At 45.7% G+C, this 15,850-nt stretch overlaps 1 pseudogene; it reads right to left on the reverse strand.

The window, feature by feature from the left end:
- Window positions 1-10,181: 10,181 nt before the first annotated feature.
- On the reverse strand, window positions 10,182-14,651 carry LOC125524877 (annotated as a pseudogene).
- Window positions 14,652-15,850: the final 1,199 nt, after the last annotated feature.

Here is a 15,850-nt window from a genome sequence, read left to right on the forward strand (position 1 = left end):
AAAAGGTTAGAGGCTATCATGGCAATTTGGGAGGCTTGATAAACAAGTGGTAGGTAGCATGACATAGCGATAGCATCGAGACAACTAGCATAGCAAAGATAGTAGTGAGATCCAAGGTGATGGTCAACTTGCCTAAAATCCCGCTAGGAAGAAGAACAAGTCGATGAAGAAGATGATCCCACATAGTTGAACGAATCCTCACAATCACAACGTAACAGGAACTATCTAGAAGGAGCACAACCAGAAAGAAGCAAACAACATGGTAAACAACCATCACATAAACATGACATGATGCTCAACCAAGTATGATGCATGTCCAGATTAATGAGTCATGGCATGGAAAAGTGCAACGAACAATACTACAAATTAAGTGGAGCTCAATATGCAACGAGTTGCATATTGACGAAACCCCACATTCAAGTTATTTAGTTTGCTCTCGTTTATGTACCCAACAATATTAAATGTTGTTAAACATGGCAAAAGGTGAAACATAAGTAAACTAACTATTTAGGCAAGTTTAAATGAGGCCGGAAACACAAACAACAATTCCAGAATGTCCCCATATGCATATTTCAAATTTGGAATTGGTTTGCCCTAAACCATATTTTAGAGTTGTTAAACATGCAAAGTAATGCCACCACGTTGAACTATGCATTTTTAGACAAGTTGCATATAAAGTTTATTAAATTTGGAGCTACGGTTATTAAGTTATGAAATAAACCAATTTAACGTGACATTTATGCAAATTATTACAAACAACAATTTTGAACATTTTTAACATGGACAAAAGGTGGATATTATGAAAGTACATGGAAAACTGAGCAAGATGCATATATGACATGTTTCAAACCGATGCACGATTATTTAAATATATGGCGCGTGCAATTAAATGGCATTTTCTGCAATTATCCAATAACTGGGAAAAATAACTAAATGCACAGGCAGAAAAAACATGCATGTGACTGAAGCATCACGGTGTAGTGGCCCAGCAGCGAATGTGGCCCTGTGCGCGGTGTGTGCACGAGGAAAGGGGTATCCACAGGAGCAAATGAGGCGCAGGAGAGAGGCCTTGCCGGCGGCTGGGCTGCTTGTGATGTTGGGCTGCGCTGGGCTACTGCCCTCCTCATCTTCTTCCCTATTTTCAAACAGAAAAGAAGAGAGAAAAGTGAAGTGAGTTTGGATAGGGTAGAAGATAGGATGAGAATTAATATGAGCCCCTGGATATATGCACCATTTGAATAAATTGCTTTGGCTATTTTTAGAGGTAGAAAAATAAACCAAGTTTGAATTAAATTCAAACTTGCTCCATTTTTTAACCCAACCAAAACACCTCCAAAATGAATGAAATTTGACAGAGAGGTATTAAGCATCATTTATGATTTATGGGGACAGGTTGAACATTTTTCCAAATAGGAAAAATGTCATAAGAAAAATAAATTGAATAGAGAAGAAAGGAGAAGTTTGGATGGGATAGAAACTTGGGTGAATCCAAGTTGAAGTTGGGCAATAAGTAAAAGAGAAAGGATCAAGGACAAGAAGAAGGAGTTGCAATGCACATGAACAAGTAAAAGAAAACAAGCAAAACAAACATATGGAGACGAATGCATGGTGCAAATAATAATAATAATAATAATAATAACAATAATAATAATAATAAACAAACAAACAAACATCACAAGCAAGCAAGGAATCATGAACATGATGGATGCAAATGCACATGGCAACATACATGAAGATGGAATGCACAAAGTGAGAATAAAAGATAACACAAGCATGATGATGCAACAACTTATTATGACAATCATGGCAATCCATACATGGCAACAACAAAATAAATGGAAGGCAACTGGAGCATCGGCCTCGGGGCGTCACACATGGTGTCATGTCATGGCACTAACGTGCTGTGGTAAAAAAATTGAGCTGATTTGGAACAAGTTTTGGTATAAGCTTCTTGCAAACCAGAGCTTCTCTCAAGAAGGCTCATGGTTCTAAGAGGGAACGTGTCACCTTTGAGTGCAAAACGATATACGCTGCCCCCTTTGAGTTTCTTTATAGAGGCAACATAGAACTACATTTGTGCCCAGTTAAATTTTGGAATTATTCCGGGTTCATTTGTCCCTTTTTATACATTAATTGAGTTTCAGGTCATTTATTATGCATATTTCAAACTTGAACTACAAACACATGCTCCCGTGCACCAAAGTTGGTTGAAAAATCACATGTGTGTCCTCGGGTGAATTTCTAGGTCCCATGCAAGAAATGGGAATGAAATTCAAACATGTGGGCCTCGTGGCTCGGCCGAGAACATTGAGAAAATTGGTTTTAAAAATCTTGTAAATCCAAAACACGCCTGAAAATCATGAAACTTGCCATGGTGTCATGTCATGGTACTACCATGCTATGGTAAAAAAAATTGGCCGAATAGTTTTGGTATAAGCTTCTTGCAAACCGGAGCTTCTCTCAAGAAGGCTCGTGGTTTTAAGAGGGAACGTGTCACCTTTGTGTGCGTAATTCAAATTTGAAATACAAGCACATGCTCCAGTGCACCAAAGTTGGTTGAAAAATCACATGTGTGTCCTCGGGTAAATTTCTAGGTCACATGCAAGAAATGGGAATGAAATTCAAACATCTTGGTGTTGTGGCTCGGCTGGAAACATTGAGAAACTTGGTTTTTTTATTCCTGTAAATCCAAAACATGCATGAAAATCATGAAACTTGGCTTGGTGTCATGACATGGCACCAACATGCTATGGTAATTTTTCTGTCCGATTTGCGAAGGTGCACACATTAACAATCAACAAAGTCATTTTGGAACAAGTGATGTCACATTACAATCGGAATCACAAGTATTATTGAAACCGTGGGCGTTCTATTTACCATGTACATGCTGCCATGTGTCCCCTTTTTTATTGGCTAGGAGGCGTCGTGCAGGGTAGCTATTTGAGTACGGGAGGCATGCGATCAGACCCCTGTGCGTGCTTATCGGGAGGAGAGCCCTTTGACCTCCATCTGCCGTCCACCTCTCTCCCAACGTCTCCATTAATGGCGCCCGAGCCTCCGTATAATGGCGTGGCTATGTCTCACTCGACTGAGATTTAAGAGAGAAAACAGAAAATCTGAAAAGAAAATTTTGCACGTATCTTAATGTAAGATCCAACGGACCTATATAGCATCTACTGCGACTTATAGCAAGACTGATGGATATATAAGGACAATGACAGTGGATAATAATTGTCTTACATAATTAAGAAGATAATTAAAAAAGCCACATGCGGCTACGCCCGAAATACACAAGGGAAAAAGAAGAAGGAAGACAACGACCAGGGTCGCTGATCTCTACTTTCTTGATGCATTGCTGTAGGCCGCGGGAACTAGTCTCCGCAGCGAGCGGCGATGAGCTCCATCATGTCCTCAAGACGCTACTAGAGAGCATCCACGGATTCCTCCACCAGCCTTTGGCGCTCAATGCAGAGCATGTCATTCTCGTCCATAAGTTTCTTGACGATGACGCCGGTCCTCTTCAACAAGGCACTGGTCTCCTCCTGCTTCTCTGGACTTGGGACGATCTTCACCCTCAGTAGGTCGCGCTCAGCTTGGAGCCTCTCATTGCCCCCTCTTAGTAGCCGGATGACGCTGGTAGCCTTTTCAAACGAGGCTTTCATGTCATCCTACAACCTCGCCCAGCCGGAGATCTGATCCATCTGGCTATGGACGATCGCATGAATGTGCATGTAAGAGTCGTCGCCTGCCCGCGAGACATTTTCCATGGCCGCCACGGCGCAGCGGGACATCTCTGCTGCATTCGCGGCACGACGGGACATCGCTGCTGCTTCCGCGGCACGGCGGGACATCTCTGCTGCTTCCGTGGCGCGGTCGGACCAGTCTGCTACATCGACGGTGCGGCTGGACCTCTGTGCTGCTTCGGCGGCGTGGCAAGACCTCTGTGCTGCTACTTCCGCGCGGCGGGACATGTCGGCTCCTTTCGCGGCGAGGCGGGACATCTCTCGTGCTGTCACTTCCATGTTCGCCTCTCCCTGTTGGTAATCTCTCGACCCAGAACTCACGCTGGCCATGGCAAACGCAAAGGAATGATGCTGAATGACTTGTTTGTTTTTGTGGATGAGGAGTTGAGGAGGAATGTGCAGTCATCCTGGCATAGTATTATTTATAACTGAGTACTAATACGCTCCTAAGTGGGAAACCATTTAGGTTGTGATCGGTGTGAACATGTTTGCAATTAAATATAGCGTGGTAGTAGTACCTCCTTTCCGGTTTATAGGGTCAATTCAAAAATCTCACCAACCAAGGTAGATGATGAGTAGTGAATTTTTTTGTAGTTTGCAATGTGACGAGATGCAAGCTCAAAAATTATTGACTATTCTAGTTTCGATGTGCGGCACTATTCCCGGATTGCGTAACGTGGGCACGTGCTCTCAGCCATGGTGTAGCATATGCCATGGTAGTTCTTTTTCGACTGGTGTGTACGTGCAATAATTGGCACCGTCGGATACATATCTTATGGTTATTAGGGCGTTCGATAGGAATAGCCTCGTGGCGAGCTATAGACTAGTATTTTTTTCAGACGCATTAGACCTATCTCTCGGGACTTCTCGCACGCACCATCTCTAGCTGCCTAGGTCGATGGCACCCACATACACTTGTACTCTGAGTTTAGTATGTTATACAGGAAGAGAAGAGATGCACGCACGCACTTGTCCTCTCTCACACATGCATCTGTAGCTACGAATTGTAGTGTTCTCAACCATCCGATTAGCTCTATCATAGGTTTCACATTGCTCCTTGGCCTTGAGATTGAGAAGTTTAAAACGCGGAGGCTAAGCTGGAGGCGCGAGGTTTTGGTTAATGTGCGGGCCGCACACGGCACCAACACGACACAAGCTTCGTCTGCCTGGTGCGCAGTCGGGTGAGTTGTCAAAGTATAGACACAACCAGGCCCTCCTTGGTATCTATGCCTCGACTTATGCACAGAGAAATTATGATCAGAGGGAGTACGTACTTAGTAGTAGTACAGTACTACTTTGATGTGTCGCGTCAACTCGCACAAGTATGCAACACTTCCTGAATAAAAAAGCATATAAGTTGTTGCCGTTATACTTCTTACGCAAAGGATCTTTATATCCAGCAGACACAAAATATCCGTTCGACTGTTGGAAATTACTTTAACTGCTGATATGATGTCGAAGTAATTGCTGCATCACCACCAAAACCCACCATCTCTTAAGCTAAAGTAGACCGAGCTAACCCCTATATTAGCATATTGACAAAACCCCACATTCAAGTTATTTAGTTTGCTCTCGTTTATGTACCCAACAATATTAAATGTTGTTAAACATGGCAAAAGGTGAAACATAAGTAAACTAACTATTTAGGAAAGTTTAAATGAGGCTGGAAACACAAACAACAATTCCGGAAAGTCCCCATATGCATATTTCAAATTTGGTACTGTTTTTCCCTAAACCATATTTTAGAGTTGTTAAACATGCAAAGTAATGCCACCACGTTAAACTATGCATTTTTTAGACAAGTTGCATATAAAGTTTATTAAATTTGGAGCTACGGTTATTAAGTTATGAAATAAACCAATCTAACGAGACATTTACGCAAATTATTACAAACAACAATTTTAAACATTTTTAACATGGACAAAAGGTGGATATTATGAAAGTACATGGAAAACTGAGCAAGATGCATATATGACATGTTTCAAACCGATGCTCGATTATTTAAATATGAGCAAAGCAATTAAATGCGATTTTCTGCAATTATGCAATAACTGGGAAAAATAACTAAATGCACACGCAGAAAAAACATGCACGGGCCCGAAGCATCACGGTGCAGTGGCCCAGCAGCGAATGTGGCCATGTGCGCGGTGTGTGCACGAGGAAAGGGGTATCCACGGGAGAAAATGAGACGTAGGAGAGAGGCCTTGCCGGCGGCTGGGCTGCTTGTGATGTTGGGCTGCGCTGGGCTACTGCCCTCCTCATCTTCTTCCCTATTTTCAAACAGAAAAGAAGAGAGAAAAGTGAAGTGAGTTTGGATAGGGTAGAAGATAGGATGAGAATTAATATGAGCCCCTGGAGATATGCACCATTTGAATAAATTGCTTTGGCTATTTTTAGAGGTAGAAAAATAAACCAAGTTTGAATTAAATTCAAACTTGCTCCATTTTTTAACCCAACCGAAACAACTCCAAAATGAAATGAAATTTGACAGAGAGGTATTAAGCATCATTTATGATTTATAGGGACAGGTTGAACATTTTTCCGAACAGGAAAAATGTCACAAGAAAAATAAATGGAATAGAGAAGAAAGGGGAAGTTTGGATGGGATAGAAACTTGGGTGAATCCAAGTTGAAGTTGGGCAATAAGTAAAAGAGAAAGGATCAAGGACAAGAAGGAGTTGCAATGCACATGAACAAGTAAAAGAAAACAAGCACAACAAACATATGGAGATGAATGCATGGTGCAAATAATAATAATGATAATAATGATAATAATAATAATAATAATAATAATAATAATAATAATAATAATAATAAACACAAACAAACATCACAAGCAATCAATCAATCATGAACATGATGGATGCAAATGCACATGGCAACATACATGAAGATGGAATGCACAAAGTGAGAATAAAAGATAACACAAGCATGATGATGCAACAACTTATTATGACAATCATGGCAATCCATACATGGCAACAACAAAATAAATGGAAGGCAACTGGAGCATTGGCCTTGGGCCGTCACACATGGTGTCATGTCATGGCACTAACATGCTGTGGTAAAAAAATTGAGCTGATTTGGAACAAGTTTTGGTATAAGCTTCTTGCAAACCAGAGCTTCTCTCAAGAAGGCTCATGGTTCTAAGAGGGAACGTGTCACCTTTGAGTGCAAAACGATATACGCTGCCCCCTTTGAGTTTCTTTATAGAGGCAACATAGAACTACATTTGTGCCCAGTTAAATTTTGGAATTATTCCGGGTTCATTTGGCCTTTTTTATACATTAATTGAGTTTCAGGTCATTTATTGTGCATATTTCAAACTTGAACTACAAACACATGCTCCCGTGCACCAAAGTTGGTTGAAAAATCACATGTGTGTCCTCGGGTGAATTTCTAGGTCCCATGCAAGAAATGGGAATGAAATTCAAACATGTGGGCATCGTGGCTCGGCCGAGAACATTGAGAAAATTGGTTTTAAAAATCTTGTAAATCCAAAACACGCCTGAAAATCATGAAACTTGCCATGGTGTCATGTCATGGTACTACCATGCTATGGTAAAAAAAATTGGCCGAATAGTTTTGGTATAAGCTTCTTGCAAACCGGAGCTTCTCTCAAGAAGGCTCGTGGTTTTAAGAGGGAACGTGTCACCTTTGTGTGCGTAATTCAAATTTGAAATACAAGCACATGCTCCAGTGCACCAAAGTTGGTTGAAAAATCACATGTGTGTCCTCGGGTAAATTTCTAGGTCACATGCAAGAAATGGGAATGAAATTCAAACATCTTGGTGTCGTGGCTCGGCTGGAAACATTGAGAAACTTGGTTTTTTTATTCCTGTAAATCCAAAACATGCATGAAAATCATGAAACTTGGCTTGGTGTCATGCCATGGCACCAACATGCTATGGTAATTTTTTTGTCCGATTTGCGAAGGTGCACACATTAACAATCAACAAAGTCATTTTGGAACAAGTGATGTCACGTTACAATCGGAATCACAAGTATTATTGAAACCGTGGGCGTTCTATTTACCATGTACATGCCGCCATGTGTCCCCCTTTTTATTGGCTAGGAGGCGTCGTGCAGGGTAGCTATTTGAGTACGGGAGGCGTGCGATCAGACCCCTGTGCATGCTTATCGGGAGGAGAGCCCTTTGACCTCCATCTGCCGTCCACCTCTCTCCCAACGTTTCCATTAATGGCGCCCGAGCCTCCGTATAATGGCGTGGCTATGTCTCACTCGACTGAGATTTAAGAGAGAAAAAAGAAAATCTGAAAAGAAAATTTTGCACGTATCTTAATGTAAGATCCAACGGACCTATATAGCATCTACTGCGACTTATAGCAAGACTGATGGATATATAAGGACGACGACAGTGGATAATAATTGTCTTACATAATTAAGAAGATAATTAAAAAAGCCACATGCGGCTACGCCCGAAATACACAAGGGAAAAATAAGAAGGAAGACAACGACCAGGGTCGCTGATCTCTACTTTCTTGATGCATTGCTGCAGGCCGCGGGAACTAGTCTCCGCAGCGCGGCGATGAGCTCCATCATGTCCTCAAGACGCTACTTGAGAGCATCCACGGATTCCTTCACCAGCCTTTGGCGCTCAATGCAGAGCATGTCATTCTCGTCCATAAGTTTCTTGACGATGACGCCGGTCCTCTTCAACAAGGCACTGGTCTCCTCCTGCTTCTCTGGACTTGGGACGATCTTCACCCTCAGCAGGTCGCGCTCAGCCTGGAGCCTCTCATTGCCCACTCTAAGTAGCCGGATGATGCCGGTAGCCTGTTCAAACGAGGCTTTCATGTCATCCTACAACCTCGCCCAGCCAGAGATCTGACCCATCTGGCTATGGACGATCGCATGCATGCGCATGTAAGAGTCGTCGCCTGTCCGCGAGACATTTTCCATGGCCGCCGCGGTGCAGCGGGACATCTCTGCTGCATTCGTGGCACGGCGGGACATCTCTGCTGCTTCCGCGGCGCGGCCGGACCAGTCTGCTGCATCGACGGTGCGGCGGGACCTCCGTGCTGCTTCGGCGGCGTGGCAAGACCTCTGTGCTGCTACTTCCACACGGCGGGGCATGTCGGCTCCTTTCGCGGCGAGGCGGGACATCTCTCGTGCTGCCGCTTCCATGTTCGCCTCTCCCTGGTGGTAATCTCTCGACCCAGAACTCATGCTGGCCATGGCAAACACAAGGGAAGGATGTTGACTGACTTGTTTGTTTTTGTGGATGAGGAGTTGAGGAGGAATGTGCAGTCATCTTGGCATAGTATTATTTATAACCGAGTACTAATACGCTCCTAAGTGTGAAATCATTTAGGTTGTGATCGGTGTGAACAGGTTTGCAATTAAATATAGCATGGTAGTGGTACCTCCTTTCCGGTTTATAGGGTCAATTCAAAAACCTCACCAACCAAGGTAGATGATGAGTAGTGAATTTTTTTTGTAGTTTGCAATGTGACGAGATGCAAGCTCAAAAATTATTGACTGTTCTAGTTTCGAAGTGCGGCACTATTCCCAGATTGTGTAACGTGGGCACGTGTTCTCAGCCATGGGGTAGCATATGCCATGGTAGTTCTTTTTCGACTAGTGTGTACGTGCAATAATTGGCACCGTCGGATACATATCTTACGGTTATTAGGGCGTTCGATAGGAATAGCCTCGTGGCGAGCTATAGACTAGTCTTTTTTCCAGACACATTAGACCTATCTCCCGGGACTTCTCGCATGCACCATCTCTAGCTCCCTAGGTCGATGGCACCCACATACACTTGTACTCTGATTTTAGTATGTTATACAGGAAGAGAAGAGGTGCACGCACGCACTTGTCCTCTTTCACACATGCATCTGTAGCTACGAATTGTAGTGTTCTCAACCATCCGATTGGCTCTATCATAGGTTTCACGTTGCTCCTTGGCCTTGAGATTGAGAAGTTTAAAACGCGGAGGCTAAGCTGGAGGCGTGAGGTTTTGGTTAATGTGCGGGCCGCACACGGCACCAACATGACACAAGCTTCATCTGCCTGGTGCGCAGTCGGGTGAGTTGTCAAAGTATAGACACAACCAGGCCCTCCTTGGTATCTATGCCTCAACTTTTGCACAGAGAAATTAGGATCGGAGGGAGTACGTACTTAGTAGTAGTACAGTACTACTTTGATGTGTCGCGTCAACTCGCACAAGTATGCAACACTTCCTGAATAAAAAGCATATAAGTTGTTGCCGTGATACTTCTTACCCAAAGGATCTTTATATCCAACAGACACAAAATATCCGTTCGACTGTTGGAAATTACTTTAACTCCTGATATGATGTCGAAGTAATTGCTGCATCGCCACCAAAACCCACCATCTCTTAAGCTAAAGTAGACCGAGCTAACCCCTATATTAGCATATTACTAAGATAAACAGAAGGCAAGGTATAATCATTTAGGACGTGAGCTTGTCAATTTGAATGTGGAGGGACACCAGCTTAGCCCCGGCCAGCAGCTTGGGCGAAACTATGAAGAAGGTCAGCTCCTGCACGGCGACGTCGTCGGGATCATTGCTGCTTGTCACCTCCATTTCCACCTTGACGGTGTCGGTCCTACCTTTGGGCTCCCCCAGTGGGCCGTTCGCCCACAACCTGGCCACGTAGTGCGGCAGTAGGGACGCCCCCGCTCTGATGCAGATGACCGACATGGCTATAGGTGCGCCGATGTCGAGCACGCCGCCGACCAAGAAAAATGCGTGGCCGTCCTCCTCCGATAGTGGCACTTGCAGCTGGAGCACCTTGCCGTACTGGATCTTGTGCACGGGCATGGGATGCACGGTGCTGATGTGGTGGGAGAGCACAGGCGGCGGGCCTTCGTAGTCGCAGACGGGCACGAGGCATTTGTAGGGCGCGAGCGGACACACGCTCTGGTGATCGGCGAGCTTGTGGTAAGTGACGTAGAGCCCACAACCTTTGTGCGGGCACTCCACCCTCACCGAGGAGAGGACGGTGTCCACTGTCATGTTCCGAGGAGGGAACAGCAAGAGCCGTGGCTCCGATAGTGGCACTTGCAGCTGGAGCACCTTGCCGTACTGGATCTTGTGCACGGGCATGGGATGCATGGTGCTGATGTGGTGGGAGAGCGTCGGCGGCGGGCCATCCTAGCCGCAGACGGGCACGAGGCATTTGCAGGGCGCGAGCGGACACATGCTCTGGTGATCGGCGAGCTTGTGGTAAGTGACGTAGAGCCCACAACCTTTGTGCGGGCACTCCAACCTCACCGAGGAGAGGACGGCGTCCATTGTCATGTTCCGCACGTCGAAGCCACTATCGCGCTCGCACTTCTGGTACTGCCACTGGTTCCCGGGGCGCTCGACGTGGCAGTCCATGCATGCCAGGAGCCCTCCCTTGCACTGCACAAATGAGTCGAACAACACATCAATCAAGAAACCTGCACCTTGCTCGATCAGCCGAACGGACGAGGTGTATTCAAACCTGATACACTGGAGGCTTCAAGGGGCGGAGGCACAAGGGGTAGTGGAGCAAGGTGAGGTCCATCGAGACCATAGAGAGCTCCATCATCGGGTCCTGTTCCGTCTGCATGATCTCGCCCTCCTCGTGCACAACCATCTCTCACTTTAGGGCCGGGGCATTACAAAGCTTTACCGTCACATATTCATACTACTTCAAGGTGCATTAAATCAACACATGCTAGTATCAAAAGGAGAGTCATGGCATGCATGCATGCATGCGTTGTAATTAATGCATCGGTAAATGCAAATTATTGGAATATATCGAGTGCAGTGCTTTGATGTGTCGCGTCAACTTGTACAACAACGAGAAATTTGGTTGCTAGAACACCCGCTCCCTCGCGGACCGAGCTCCGGTGCCTTAACTGCACCTGTCTTTGGCTGTATGACAGATGGGCCACCCACCTGTTGGGCCCACCTGTCATACACGCAAAGGCAGGGGCAGTAAGTCAATCAAGCTGTGTCCCTCCCTCGCCCATGAGCATGGTGGCTAGCAGGACTAGGAGAAGGTTTCGCTACACGCTCTCCCTCCCGCACGCGGTGGACATGCAGCAGTTCATTCGGTGTCAGATGCCCAGAAGCATACTGTAGTACTCCTCCACTACAGTAGTACTCCATCATTGTTCGACTTCCCGAATAGGCGAAGAGCCAAGCGCAGCCCGGACGCTCGTGTGGCAGTTTCATGTGTAGAGTAGTCTAGGATAGCGTGTACCGTGCCTCTAAGCTTAAAATCGTTGGGGTCGGCTCCATGCTATGAGGCCGTCTCGAAGCATTTTTTAGACTAAAATAATCTTATGGCCCTACCTATCATCCTGGTGATTGTAGTTTGCATGCTCATCTGGTCAAGATAGGAATATATTGTGGTGGGGTAAATGTTAGAGGTTGTAGCAAATATATTGTACACTACGGGTCTTTCAGCCAAGTTTAGAGGCAACCTTGTGGGGCCAGTGCTATGATGTGTCTCGCGGTGGCTCGCGGGCGAGGACATGCTTTTGCTTATAGGAGTACTATAACAAGCAATCCCTCCCGCACGCGGTCGACGGACATGCAGCGGTGGATTCGATACTGTAGAAGTAGTAGTATTAACATCATTGTTCGTCTTCTCGAAGAGGCGAAGAGCCAGGCGCAACCCGAACATGGCAGTTGCGAACCTTGGAGCATGCATATAGCCAGGCTCTCGCATGAGACAAAATTGCTATGTGAGCCTTGTAAACCGGAAAGGAGTATTTACCTTTCTAGAGATTTCAACAAGTGACTAGACTACACCGAGACAGAGTACATATGGAGCAAAATGAGTGAATCTACACCGTAAATAAATACGTAGTTCTCTCGTTTTCCTCTCTGCCTTGGTCACGGTGCACAATATTGAGTATACTAGTACTGACCAAGTGACCAGAAGCCACAAGCACCAATGGAGGCGATGGACGCGAGCGGCATTCGGCTATGCCAAATCATCCAAGACACTGGCCTGCGGCCCCGCACAGCGTAGCATTTCCAGACGGTGCTGGGGACCGCTGGCGTCGTAGCCCTCGCCGAAGCCGGCTTAGCCTCTCGCATGGACGACATCATGGTCCACTCCATCCGCAAGTTCACCACCATCAAGAAGCACGCGGAAGACCTTGCCGTACTGCTCCAGCCCGCGCACCCTCGCTCCTCATTGCCTGCCACCCTCATCGGCCTCCATGGTGACGAACTCTTTCAAGCCCTGGTGGCCCTGTAGGTGCCGGAGGTCATGACGAAGAATGTGCACCTCGAGGCCACGCTCACTGCGCAGCGCCTCACCATGCAAGAAACCGTCGACCTGCACATCCACGTCTACGAGGAAATAGTCTACATAGGTCACTACAAGGCTAGCGAGGACAGAAAGACGTTGGCCTTCTTCCAGCGGCTGGAATCTTTGGACGCCATTGTTCAGAAGCACGTCGACCTGGCCATGAAAGCCGCTGCTACTTAGCCATCGTTCGGTGGGCCGGCGCCCTAAGTCAAGGAGGTGGACGTCGTCGATGGATGCATCTCTTCTTCTTGCCTCCTGTAACCAGCACTGCATCACCTCGTGGCCTTAATGTTTTATTACTATAGTACTCCCTCTGTTCTCAAATATAAGTCTTTCTAGACATTCCAGCAAGTGACTACATACGGAGCAAATTGAGTGAATCTACACTCTAAAATATGTCTACATGCATCCGTATGTTGTATTCCATTTGAAATATCTAAAAAGGCTTATATTGAGGAATGTAGGGAGTATATGGCATTTTTATTCTAGTCGTAAGGTTTTCACTATGAGGTGGGGCTGCAGTTGAGAAAATCGACCATCAGCAAATCCCCACCCCGCCCTCCGGGTGTCGGCTGAGTTTAGAATTAGAAGAGAGAAACGAGGGAGAAGAGCTAGCTGTAGCATGGACACTGTTGTCAGATGGGACTCGTGTGGATAGAATAGGAGTAATGAGCACTCATACCTGTTTTTTCGAGGGAAAAAGTAATCGTATGTCTAGTACCACTAGTTGGGTGCGTGCGACCTATACCTGTCATCACTTTAGGTCTCCTTTTCGAACCGCAGCTACGCTTCACAGTACATATTTTTTCACGCATTTATCCTCCTATATATACTCCTAGGCTATTTCCACGCGCTCCCTTTCGCTGACATGTGGGACATAGAGCATCTGAGTCGTAGTGCATGCATGACTCAGAGCATATGCCGGGGTACTTTACATTTCAGACCTCACGAATTACATGCAAACCCCCCGCAGAAGAATAAATAAATAAATGAATTACTACATGAAACGGGATTATTTTCATAGAAACTGGAGGACATTCATTAAATTTTGGACATAACATGTTTATAAACAACGACCAGACCTAAACCAGCCCAAGGGCCTCTTTGATTTGTAGGATACTGAAAACACAGGAATGGGGAAAGTATGATGGCGATGAACCAAGACGAGGAGAACTCTAACTCAGTTAGAGGTTAGAGTTAGATTCTAACCCTGAACTAACCCTGAACTAACTCTAAGGCCCTGTTTGGATCCATGGGTTAGAGTTAGTTTGGGTTAGTTTGGACTCAACTAACCCAAAAATATCCAAATAGGAGGATTAGTTTGGGTTAGATGCATCTAACCCACCCAAAAAATCTAACCCACCCAAGAGGTGTTTATTTGGGTTAGTTCTTCTTGGGACCACGAAAAAACACCTTTTTCTCTTGCTCTCACCACAGTAGATCCCTCCCCACTTCCTTGAAGCTTCTCTTCATCTCCCTCCCTCCCTCTCACACTGCCCATGAAGGCACCTTGCCGTATCCACGCTCCATCTAACCCTGCCATCCAAACACCTCTTAGTTTAGAGTTAGTTTACGATTAGAATCTAACTCTAACCTTTAACTGAGTTAGAGTATCCAAACATGGCCTAAACCAAAGAGGTGTATGGATGGCAGGGTTAGATTGACAATAAATGCTCTTTCTCAATCATTTGACTACTTTGGACCCTATTTCCTGCCGGATTTGGTGTGCCTGGCTCTTGTGTGGCCTCCTCCCGCTCACAATTGACATAAATGAACCTTCTTTACAAATCAAGCATGCAAAACATGATAAATTTTACTTTGTCCATACAAATGAGATATCTCACTTAAACATACAAGTTGTCAATCAAGCTTCACAAAAAAATACACTCCATGAAACAAAGCATGAGCTAACTCATCATGGAAGTCATTCACGATAGGGAGGGAGCCCGGAGCCCCTGATGCACCTAGGGAGGAGCTCGTCATCGTTGCTCTGGAGGAAGGCTCTGTAGAGCCCAAGCCCCGGGACCCCTCCGACGCCGGCGCTTGCGAGTTGAGGTCGACACCGGCATGGGTAGCAGGGTCGCTTGCCGACGACTACGAGCCGAATATTTGGGCCTCTAGAAATAATGCAAGCCTGAAACTGAAATACCTAGAAAGGTGAACTGAATCGTTGGGCCTCTAGAAATAATGCAATCCTGAAACTAAAATACGTAGAAAGGTGAATTGAATCTGTGGGCCTCTAGAAAGATTTATACCTCCTCAAGCAGCATCAAACAATCCCATGCGTGCACCACAAATCCATACCAAGTTTAATCAGGATCTACTTTTCCAAATCAGAATTAGCGCTAGAGCGAGCAAGATCAGTGATATGGCTGTGATACAGAGAAGGAATGAACAAACTAACCCCTCTCGCGACCTCCCTGGTAGATGCGCCACCGTCGTGCATGATAGAGGGAGAAAAACGATCGGTGAAGGGAGAGGGGAGAGCTTTGAAGGACGGAGGGAGAGGGCAGCCGGAGGAGAGAGAGGGCTAGCGGCGGAGCGGCAACCTGATGGGGAATAGAGATGCGTCGTGCGAGGGGGGGGGGGATCGGAAGGAGCGATCTGGTGTGGGCAGGGGAGATTTTTTAGTTCTCTTTTAGTGGGCCCGAGAAGAACTAACCCAATTAGAACCTCTCTACCGGGCTAGTTTTTTTAGCTGGGTTAGAGCAAACTAGCTCAAACTAACCCCTCCTGTTTGGACAATTTGAGGCTATTTCAACCCAAACTAGCTCTAACTCAGGGATCCAAACAAAGAGGAGTAGTACGGTACATGACTGTA

Source organism: Triticum urartu, chromosome 7 (genome assembly GCF_003073215.2).
Source record: "Triticum urartu cultivar G1812 chromosome 7, Tu2.1, whole genome shotgun sequence".
Taxonomy (NCBI): Eukaryota; Viridiplantae; Streptophyta; class Magnoliopsida; order Poales; family Poaceae; genus Triticum; species Triticum urartu.